General features: G+C 33.1%; 1 non-coding gene across 1 annotated transcript; it reads right to left on the bottom strand.

The window, feature by feature from the left end:
- Positions 1-1,350: 1,350 nt before the first annotated feature.
- Positions 1,351-1,423, bottom strand: Trnak-cuu (transfer RNA lysine (anticodon CUU)). The gene has a single exon. It is a non-coding gene; the product is annotated as a tRNA-Lys (tRNA).
- Positions 1,424-10,844: the final 9,421 nt, after the last annotated feature.

The raw sequence follows: 10,844 nt of genomic DNA, 5'->3' as shown, positions 1-10,844 counted from the left end.
AATATTGAAGTGTACTGTATCAAATCAAATCGTAGTTACTGATATAACACTTTAGTTCTCCTTCGAGTTGTTTAACAAAATAAATAATTAATAACATTAAGAAAAACAGTACGAAATAACTTAACTATAGAAGTGTATACAGAAAAATTACGCTGCATAGTGAGCAGGGCTATTTATTTGGTTGAACAATCTATAAAAAATAGTTAAATGTATTTATATAATGTTTTCAACTAAATATTTTAGTTGGACCAACTATAAGAGTTACTTTTTTAACTATAAAAATGGTTTGTCGTTATAAACATAATTATAGAATATTATTTTTGGATACTAATGGATTCACTTAAATTTTACTCCATTATAATACTGAAATATGAAATAGCTAAATTATTCCTTTTTTAAATAAAATATTAGATTCATAAAAATCCTACTAATCTTAAATGGATTATTATTCAACTTACTTATTAATGAATACCGTTCAAAAATTTCTTACACTTTTAGTTACGTGTAATGTGCGGTGAAACATATCAGAAATCTTCAGCGTTTTATTAGTCATTTTTTTTTTGCATAACTAAAACCATAAACCTACTTGAATATATTATAGAATTATTTTATTAAAGAATGCAAAAAATTTCTATTAGATTTATTTTTTGAACAGTGTACACTATATCTTTAATCCTTTTAAATCCAATAATTGGTCTTGCATATATTAAAAACTGTAAAAAGAATAACATAGAAAGACTGAGTAATTTGTAATTAAAAAGGTTTTATAGTATTATTCATATAAATTGTCCAATAGGATGGGAAATGCCCAATTCAATACTATTTGTTTATTATAAAAATAAATAGGTAGACATTTTCGTCATAAGAATATTCTTTTACGATCCTTAAAAACTAAAGTTTCAATTTTCAGTCTCTTACATATAAAAAGACTTTTATTACTATAACTTTTGTTAATTATTTTTATATAATCAATATTTTATTTATAACTTCTGATTATTTTACAAATTATTGTTATAGAATTATAGTTATTTAATTACATTGTTTATTTTTTAATTTAAATGGAACTTTGAAAAATAAATTTAAAGTAAACTTATTAACAGTTTATTTTTTTTGTTATTTCCAGGGCACAGATTAAGACCCATACGGACATGAGGCGGTACCTTGAGATGGACTCTCTTATGGAAAATGTGCCTAACATAAAAAATAATATAACCAGAAAAACTTTATCACTAATCATGACTAGGGTAGACGTATGACATTATTTATTTTATAACTATTACCAAGTCTACGTTTTATAGTTAATTAGATTCTAATAAATTAATGTATAGTAATTTTTAAAAAAAATCGTTACGCCCAACGTGGGGCTCGAACCCACGACCCCGAGATTAAGAGTCTCGTGCTCTACCGACTGAGCTAGCCGGGCTACGCTCGGGAATTTAATAATAAGGGTTATTTAAGCGTAATAAAACCGTATTGTGTAAACATAATCTAAGGCCAAATATGTTAGTTAATCAGAGAAAATATTTAAACAATAATTTATAATTGCAAAATCATATGATTATGTAATATTTAATGTATTCATTTTCAATCAATTCATCCGTAGGTTATAATTTATTAAATTGTTAAATTTATTTTATAGATAAAATGTATTATACTTTCTCAAATCAACAATGAACAATAAAAGCAATGAGTCATTGGTGTTATACTATATTTGTAGCCGTAAAATGCATAATGAGTACAGGATCATTTACAATGAGTAATGTAATTTGTATACCAAATCATTTTTTTTCGTAGAAAACCGTATCAATCTGGTAATTAGGATGAATCAAATATATCAACAGTTAAAAATATGAAAGTGTAATGCTGTTCTGTTATTTCATGAAAAAAACTTATCTGTATGACAGTAAAATATATTGTGTTGTTGTAGATTACATTTTTCACGTATACTAGATCACTAGTGATAATTGAATTATTACTTTGATTTTGGAATAATTCTAAACGTATCTATAATTATAAATTTACTAGGCGTTTAGGGCCATCTCCCTACTACTGTTAATTTAGGGCTGGTCCTTACTCTTGTTAAATATTAATCAAAGATTTCAAGTGTGAAAATTAAGCCCATAACCATAAATAAGTCGTGGTCCGACTTGACATTAGTTTCCTTGGTACTTTAAGTAAGGTGTTAAGTTCATATTTTTACATAATACCGGGATGCAATAATGAGTATAATATAATTGCAATTTATGCGTATTCGCTAAAACAATTTAAGCAAAAACCGATAATTATTACAGATGAGGGTTATTGAGAAAACCATAAGAACTCGTTTAAGTTAAATTTTCATTTGATTTTAACGCCTTTTGAATTTTGACTGGTCAAAATCTCAATATGATCAATTTTCCAATATGAATCACGGTTCGAATAAAGAATAGAATGATAAATCAAAGTATAAAGTGTAAAAATGGATCAATGGCCTCCAACGCTCTTGCAACAAACTAATCCTCGGGACAACTGGTTTTACGTCCCCTCCCTCCTTGCTTCTTGTCCCGACTACGTTATGTTTGTATGATTAATCGAAACGGACCTAATTCTATGATCCAGGCTCAGGGACGATGAAAAGAAGCGTTTTGAACGCCGCTCGGTGTAATTCGGTAGCGTCCAGTGCAAGCCGCCGCCGCAGCCGTCGTCGTAATTACCACCGGCGGTCTCGTTCGTGTGAGTGTAATGATTGACTCGTACACAGGACCGTATAAATCCGGTACGAGGTTATTAAACTGGACTGGAAAAAATACAGAGAAAATCAGGCGACCACAATAATAACGGGAGCTATAGGGTGATATAGTATTTTAGTAAATAAAAAATAATAATAATAATAATAAAAGAAGTCTGAATACGGATATTCTATTTAGTAAAAAAAAAAAAAAAGTAGTTTGGTCAAACTACTTTCCTCACGTGTTTAAATAGGAAATTTCACGCACGCTTCTTTGTTGTTGGTCAAAATGTGTAACACAATGCTCGTAATGCGGGCAACACATGACGTGGTGGTACACCTCCACTTATTCACTGGTAACATTACTTCTCCTCCGCCGCAGTGTAATGCGCTTTTCTATTTAACACTACACAGACGGCCAGAACACGCGACACGGTCTACGTTCACTGTGCGTATGTACGCGAAAATGGTAAAACATTACTTTTTACATCAACACCTCTTCGGAGTCCAATGCATAACTATTACGCGTTCGACGATAATTATTGTCGTTATTTTTAGCTCATTTTGATCGGCATACTTGAATAATATCGCAGGACACTATTCGATTGAAACGCTCAATACTGCCAGTCTATCGACGGCCGACATGACTTTTAGCACAAAGATAATTTTTACTGTGAGCAAAAGTATTGTTTAAAATTTAATACGAATTTATGAACATGGCCTAGAAATTCCGAAAATAGGGTACAAGTCTACGAGTTCCATAAAACCTCAATTGTTTTACGATTGTTAAAAATAGTCAATGTTTTACGCCGGTAGAGCGTGCAGTGAAATACAAATATAATCATTGCGACCGTGTTCGATTGGGTTTGCATTCAAACAACTAACATTTCGACCAAACTTCTACTACCGAGTGCATGAGATTCAAAACGTTTAGTGCAATACATTATACTAACGTGATTCGCAGCAGAGGTCACGGTCGCGGTGCATGTTCAAACAGTCGATTCTTAAGGCGTGTGCTACACAATGTTCTCGTGGCAGGCGAATCACGCGTGCTCTTTGCTTTATTATTTAAAACCTCTCTTAACGTTTCCTGTGTACTCTAATCTTTTATATTGGCCGTTCTATTTTCTCACCTCGCAACCGCCTCTTTTCTCCCGCCAAAAAATAAAAAATAATTAAAGCATAACACAACAAGTATAAATAATATAACAACAACTGATAAGCCGCGTTTACAAACGCACGTGTGCGGACGGCTACTCGTGTTCGTCTCCCCGGGGCCTTACCGACGAAAGGGGCAATGACTGCGGCGCGCGCGACCGGCCCAGTCGTAGTATACTATAATATTATTATCGTAGTACGTCGCCTCCGCCAAGACCCCCTCCGAGAGCACTGCGTCGCCGGCCAGTGCAGCGCGGCGCGGGTCATCAAGAGGCGCCACACTTGAACCTGTTTGACCCCCGCGCTCACTATCACCTCTTCCTCGTCGTGGCTGGGTCCGCTTTGGACTCGACTCGCCCTAGATGCATTGACCTATGCGACGTGCAGTCTTGTAATGGTAATTACAGTAATACATCATATTGTAGGACCCATATAACATGCAAGGATCTCCTCGTTCGACAGCCTGTTCTTTAAAACAACAAACGAATGATCAGAATCGCGTCGAAGGAGACAGTTGGAGAACATTTCTGTAAACAAATATTTATGAGGATAACATTTGTCGAATTATATGTTTTTTAAATAAAATTTGTTGTGTTGAAAAAATCAATAATCACATATATTACGTTTTTAACGAAGTATTTTATTCGTTAAAATAACGATGTAGGCAATAAAACATAATATTTTAATAAAATTCAGATGTTTCATTTAAAAACACACTTATACCTCAAAAGATTACTTGTTATTCACGTTGCGTTTTTAGATTTCATTTGTACGACATGATAACATTGTTTACCTTACTTAAAGATTCGAATGTTCTGATTAGGCAGTTGTGCCAATTTACCGCTCAAGTCTCATAAAGAAAAATAATAATAAAATAGATTACGTTACACTATGAGAACATGATTTATTCGATTACTCGGTCATGTGGGTGTACAATCCGTGTCCGTACGCGCTAAGTAAGTGCACAAAAAAATTAAGTGTTTATATAACTAGTTATGAGAATAAAAAACAAAATCGTGCACTGACAAATAATACGTTGTCACAGGCGTTCCACAAATCATTTAATTAAGATAAATTACATTTGTCGTACGAACTGACCAAAGCCCGGCAGCATCGTCTATTGTATTTGTTTTTTTTCTCCAGGACACAAGACGTGTTCTGGTTGTTTACAAACGTGAACCTTCGTTTCAACAAAATAATAATCGTATAGCGATTTAAGCAGAGACGGCGGCCAGTTGTCGTCGCTCCTACTGCAGACATTGGCGATGGTGAGAGGGAAAGAAAGAACAACACAAATAAATATAAAAGTATAAATCGTACCGAGAGAAATACGTTTGTGTGCGTGTTCTGTGCATTATAAATATATATATGTGTGTGTGTGTGTGTGTGTATAATATACACGCTATAAATCATTACAGCTATTGTTCGACCTCGTAGATTATTCAAAATCACAATGGTTCGAAAATTAGATGTAACTCCAAGATGCATTTTGTTCGGCAAGATGTGCTGCCGAGGTGCCATAATAAAAAAACGATCATCATGATGAGTAGAATGATAAAAGGAAAAAAGTTGTACGTGTGCACCGAGAATCGCCTCGATCGTATGTGTGTATAAGATGGCGAAGATAATGTATTCCTTAATGAAACTCCTTTATTGTAGTTTTATTTTATTTTTTATGTGTCACCGCCAAGCACTGATTGAACTTACTGTGACGTGTAAACAATCCAAAGTGTACCGTAGACTAAAGAAGAGTAAACAATGTGGGAAATCTTCAACACGTATATTCCTTTTTGCACTGAAATAGTAACGATTAAGAATCGCTTGTAATCACACATGATTATTTTTCGAATTTTTTTTATCAAGCCCTGTCTACATATTTTTTAAAACGAGAGTACTTCAGGTGTTTTACGGTTCCAATGATCAAATAAAAGTAAAAATAATAAGACTCATCTTTGTCGAGTTTCAATTTATATTGCTATCTTTTCAACGTAGAGTGGTGGCAATTAAGTATTATTGTATAATTCTACAATGAGTTGTTTATTCATTATCTCTATGTTTTGTTTATAAATAGGTTTAGTTTAACTGTAATATTATTCGTTCCTATGGAGAACAAGTATTCTTGTCCCCACGAAATGTTCGAAACTGGTTAATTTGTTCCTCAACGAAATTATAGTTTAATTTCCTTAAATATCAAATAAAATAACACTTTTTCTATTCTTAAGTTTATGAATAATCGTACAATCTCATGATATCTATCTATAATATTTAATTAACTATGTTATTATTTTTTAAGAATATTATGAAATAGCTTACTATATTATGTAAATGCTTTTAAAATACTGTGAATAAAATTATGTAAAAAAAAAACAAGTCTCCTAGAAATACATTATTTGTATTATTTTATCTGTAAGAGTACGTTTTTTATTGGAATATTCTATGTTAAGGTGTGATGTTTATCAATAAACATTATCGGATCTCTAAAAATATTCAAAATAGTATTTATAATTAGTTGAAGTTTATTACTACTGTTAACGCAATCAGTGGATTACAATTTAGTTTAAAACATTCGTATTGAATAGATTACTTACTTATCTTTGAGATAATTTCTAAGCTTACAGTAACAATTATATTAATTAAAAAATGGTGAACCAATGATTGATCTATTGTATTTTATTAACAATCTCAGTGTATTGCTTTTTGTTTCATCATTAAGCGTACTCCTGTTCAATGAAAACATTTACACGTTTGTATTTTAGAAAAGGGTTTGATTATGACAGTTCTTTTGGTAAAATAAATAGTATATCTATACATCTTTAAAAATTGTATACTTGGGGATTTGTTTATTATTTGCAGCCAACAACCCGTAAAAATCTATCTCACATGTTAGTCGAGTATCAGCAATTATCTACTGGTATACTAGAAATTAGTGTTAACGGGTCAAAATTGAGGGTTCGAGCAGCTGGCGTATGTCATTTTTTCGATGGCCTAAAAAATAGAATAGAATATTATTTTCACCGTTTTTAATAAAACCAATACACCTTTACAAATTGTAAGCAGTCGTAGAGGGCGTTTTTCACTGTGAAAATGTTAACATTTTATAGAAAACAAATATTACTCGGTCGTTTGAAATTTGATATGTTTGCCATTATGTTTTTCCAAAGGGTTACCGACAATTAATGTCGTTTAACTTGTAACTCAAATAATGTGAACAACTCATTGTCTATAAACTAGTTTATAATGGTCTAAGGATATTTTAATGATTTTATAGCGATGACTGTACAGTAATTTTCAAAAAAAAAATATTTTTGAACTGTTTTAGTTGACAGTTTTCGCAACGGGTTATGTTCCATAATGGAACCAGAGTACAAGTTGAATAGTAAGTAGGCGGTTTTAATTTACTGCGCTAGAAACGATGGGAAAAACAAAAAACTAAAATAACAAAACGTAACGAACAGGGTAATATTGTTTTTGTCTTTTTTTCCTTTCAGGTCTCATGTCATTTGCCATGGAGACATCGTGCATCTAATTTACTCGTCTGTCAATGATGTTATTTTTTTCTTTTCATTTTTTTCCCCGTTTTCCTCACACGCTAGAAATATGAATCCTCCTCTTCGTTATTGTTACACGCGCGTTATCATCTATTGAAATTTGTTTTTTAAAGATTATTACACGCGAAGTAGGTATCGACTGGAAAGACAGAGACAGACACAACCTGTAAGGCGCGCACACAATCGTCGTTTGTAACACGGTAGCCATCGAAGGAGAGCTCCAGAAAAACAGGTGGCCCGTAATCATAATAATAGTGCTTATATTATACGGCGCAGTGTGTGTGTGTGGAGCTGTCCCAAGGGCGACCCGTCGTCTCATTGTTATCAATCCGAGCACCCGAATTCGATCTATTACCAAAGCGCATTGTCCCTTTTATTTTGTAGTCTAACGTATTGAAATTACACATATTATAACTGCAGTATACCTAATATGTAAACACTAATATACACCCAAATGAGACGAGGGGCCAGAAAAATAATACTTGTCCCGTACAAAATGCGTTGAGTATGTCACATGCGGCCCACACTTGTGTACTAATGTTGTCGTTGCTTTTATTATTGGTTTCCAATACTCATCCGATAATGATATTCAATATATTACCCTATAAACTATACATAAGTTGTCTTCTCATGACCTGACAACATAACTAGATCGGACGCTGTCATACATTACTGCTATTTAAATTTCAAACCAATGTAAAAAAATTCACTAAGCGTTCATATTTACTGAGACGCCTAAAGATAACAAATTTTTCTAAAGATGTGCTTATTGACATTGTAACGTTTTAATTTTATGGTTGATTGAGTAAATATTTGTATGTAATCGATAATGATCAGTGATAGTGTACTAAGAAAGTGTAAAATAGATTATTTATATTATCATCGTTATTTCAATGGAGTAAAATATATATACACAGCCAGTTAAATTATACGTCAATTTAGTTTATTTATTTATTTGAACCTAATAGGTCTAGTTCAAAACTTGTTTTATTTTTATGCATTTTCATTTTGATTACATCCGAATTTCTTTCGTCACTGCCGGTCGTTTAAAATTATACAATTTTTCATTAGAAATTGATTAAAACTCAAAATTAAAAACATTAAATCTATTATAGTTTAAATATTAACGAGTATTATTAATTCAATATGTAAGGTCTACTTTTCCGAGGTCATGTGCTATTGACAAGATTTAAGGTCCAAACAAATATTGACAACAGTAAATCTTATAATGTGTCAAACATAAGTAAACATTAGATAACATTCTCGAATGTGATAGGTTACGCTTATTACCATGTCTATTTAAATATAATAATTTTTTGGTCAGTCATCATTTCTTTTATTTTCTGATTAATATTGATAAAATGTATTTTGTTATTGGAACGTGTTGCGTAGGAAACTACTTCGTCTTAATTAAAATATCTGACAAAGATTTATCGCATTTACGTTTGATAACATTTTACATTGTGTCATAATATTAATTATTTTACTATTTAAATATTATTTCACACAGTAACTTACAAATTCAATGCTTCGGTTATCTGTTTCAAACCACTAAAATTACATTATTTTTATTTCAACGTTTTTAAACGCTTCAGAAATCATCGAATTATTTGCCATCTATTTAAATAATTCAATCCAACTTAGAAACAATTGTTAAATTTAAGTAGAATTTACTGAAAAAAAAAATAATAATAATAATACCGGTTAATTTTTTGCTTAGAATCCGACGAATTGATTAAACATAGAATATTTTTCAATTTTAATATCATATGCATACAACTAATTAAAATCAAAGCTATTAATCATTCGAATGAAGTGTTTTATGATAGTGTGATATAATCAATTTAAACTGAATAATTATCATAACTGTAACCGTACTAAGAAGCAATGATCCTATTAACACAATTTTACATTAAATGGTAAAAAAAAAGTTGCAATGATCTGTTTGGTGTTGTATAGTAAATCAAACGAGATGTTGTATTTTTAATTAGGCGTTATAATCACACTTAATTTACAAAATGAGATTTTGTATTGTATGTTCAATATGTTTGTGACTTGCATAAATATAAGTAACTGAGTAACTAATTACCATAAAAACACAGACACCTTTTAATAATTAACGTTTGGCTTACACACGAACACAACTCGTTCTCCGAGTTTTTTTTTTATTATCATTATTATTCAGTTCAATTTATTCCGCCGTATATAGGTGTTTTTTTATACTTGGAATAAAAAACCGTCTACCGAGTCACGTATTCTGGTAGCCAGGCAGCTACTGTGCTCCGCACAAACGTGAAGGTACATACAGATATACCTTGAGCTGGGGGTCGACCATGACGAACCAAACTATCCTCCTCTGCCCCTCAACCCTCCCCTAGAGCGCGTGTGCATAGTAATAAACCATTTGTTTTATTGCCGTTGAAGTCTTCACCGTGCTCGTACCCGGGCCGACAGCAGACCATTGTTGTATGCACACACCCGGGTAACATGCACACAATATTATCAGAGATTTATTTTCTTGTACACGACCGTGATTAATACGTTTAGGTCGTTCGTTCGGTTATCCAAGACAAATTCGAACCGATCTTATACGAGCAATTTTTTTAATATTCGCTACTCGTCGCCGAACCTATTTTCCACCCGGCCGAGGCCTCAGATCGTTATCGAGGTGTCTATCGTATTCAACCGCGCCCCTCAAACCACTGGCTAGAAATAATTACCCACGCGTCCATGTCATCTCGTGCTGACCAAGGGGATAGAAAATCCTTGGTGAATTATAAAAAAAAAAGGATATCGTAACAATGAGTCGATATTGTCCAAATTATAATCTCCTCTTCCGCACAAATGCTTTGGTTTTCGATACCATACCGTTATTGGCACTCTCTAATGACGTACGCGCAAACTTTACACGGACCGGCTAAGTTTGTCAATACTCACACACGCGTCCGGTTATTATTGCAGACAAGGCGGTTGCGTGTGTTGAGGGTGAGGGATTTTCGATTATGACCCAAAATCCAGGCAGCCGGTCGTCTGGCACTCACATCAAAGGTACAAGAGGAATTTCGCAATCATTATTGGATCGGGTGCGTACTGTATTTACGTGCGTTTAACCCGCACGGGGTATTAGCGTACCGTTCTTGTTTTTCCGCCAATTACGTCATATGTAATAATCCCTAGTTAATTAAATAAAGTGGAATGGCCTTTGTTTCCGGGTTTCGCGATTTAATTGTACAACCGAGCGGACCGTCCTCGCACAGTGTGGTGGTCGGCTGCCCGGCAGGTCCTTTTGTTGATCGCATTCCAACAACCCGGTCGAATAAACTGGCAAGGCATTGCCGTTAATACTTGCAAATCGAATCGTCTCCAGACTACCACAAAGAGCATTTCATTATATTTCCTATTGTAATACACGGCAAAACTTTGAAACTCGT

This window comes from Daktulosphaira vitifoliae, unplaced genomic scaffold (genome assembly GCF_025091365.1).
Source record: "Daktulosphaira vitifoliae isolate Bord-2020 unplaced genomic scaffold, ASM2509136v1 Scaffold_3, whole genome shotgun sequence".
NCBI lineage: Eukaryota > Metazoa > Arthropoda > Insecta > Hemiptera > Phylloxeridae > Daktulosphaira > Daktulosphaira vitifoliae.
Note: the sequence above shows the minus strand (reverse complement) of the source record. Positions and strands in the feature narration are given on the sequence as shown.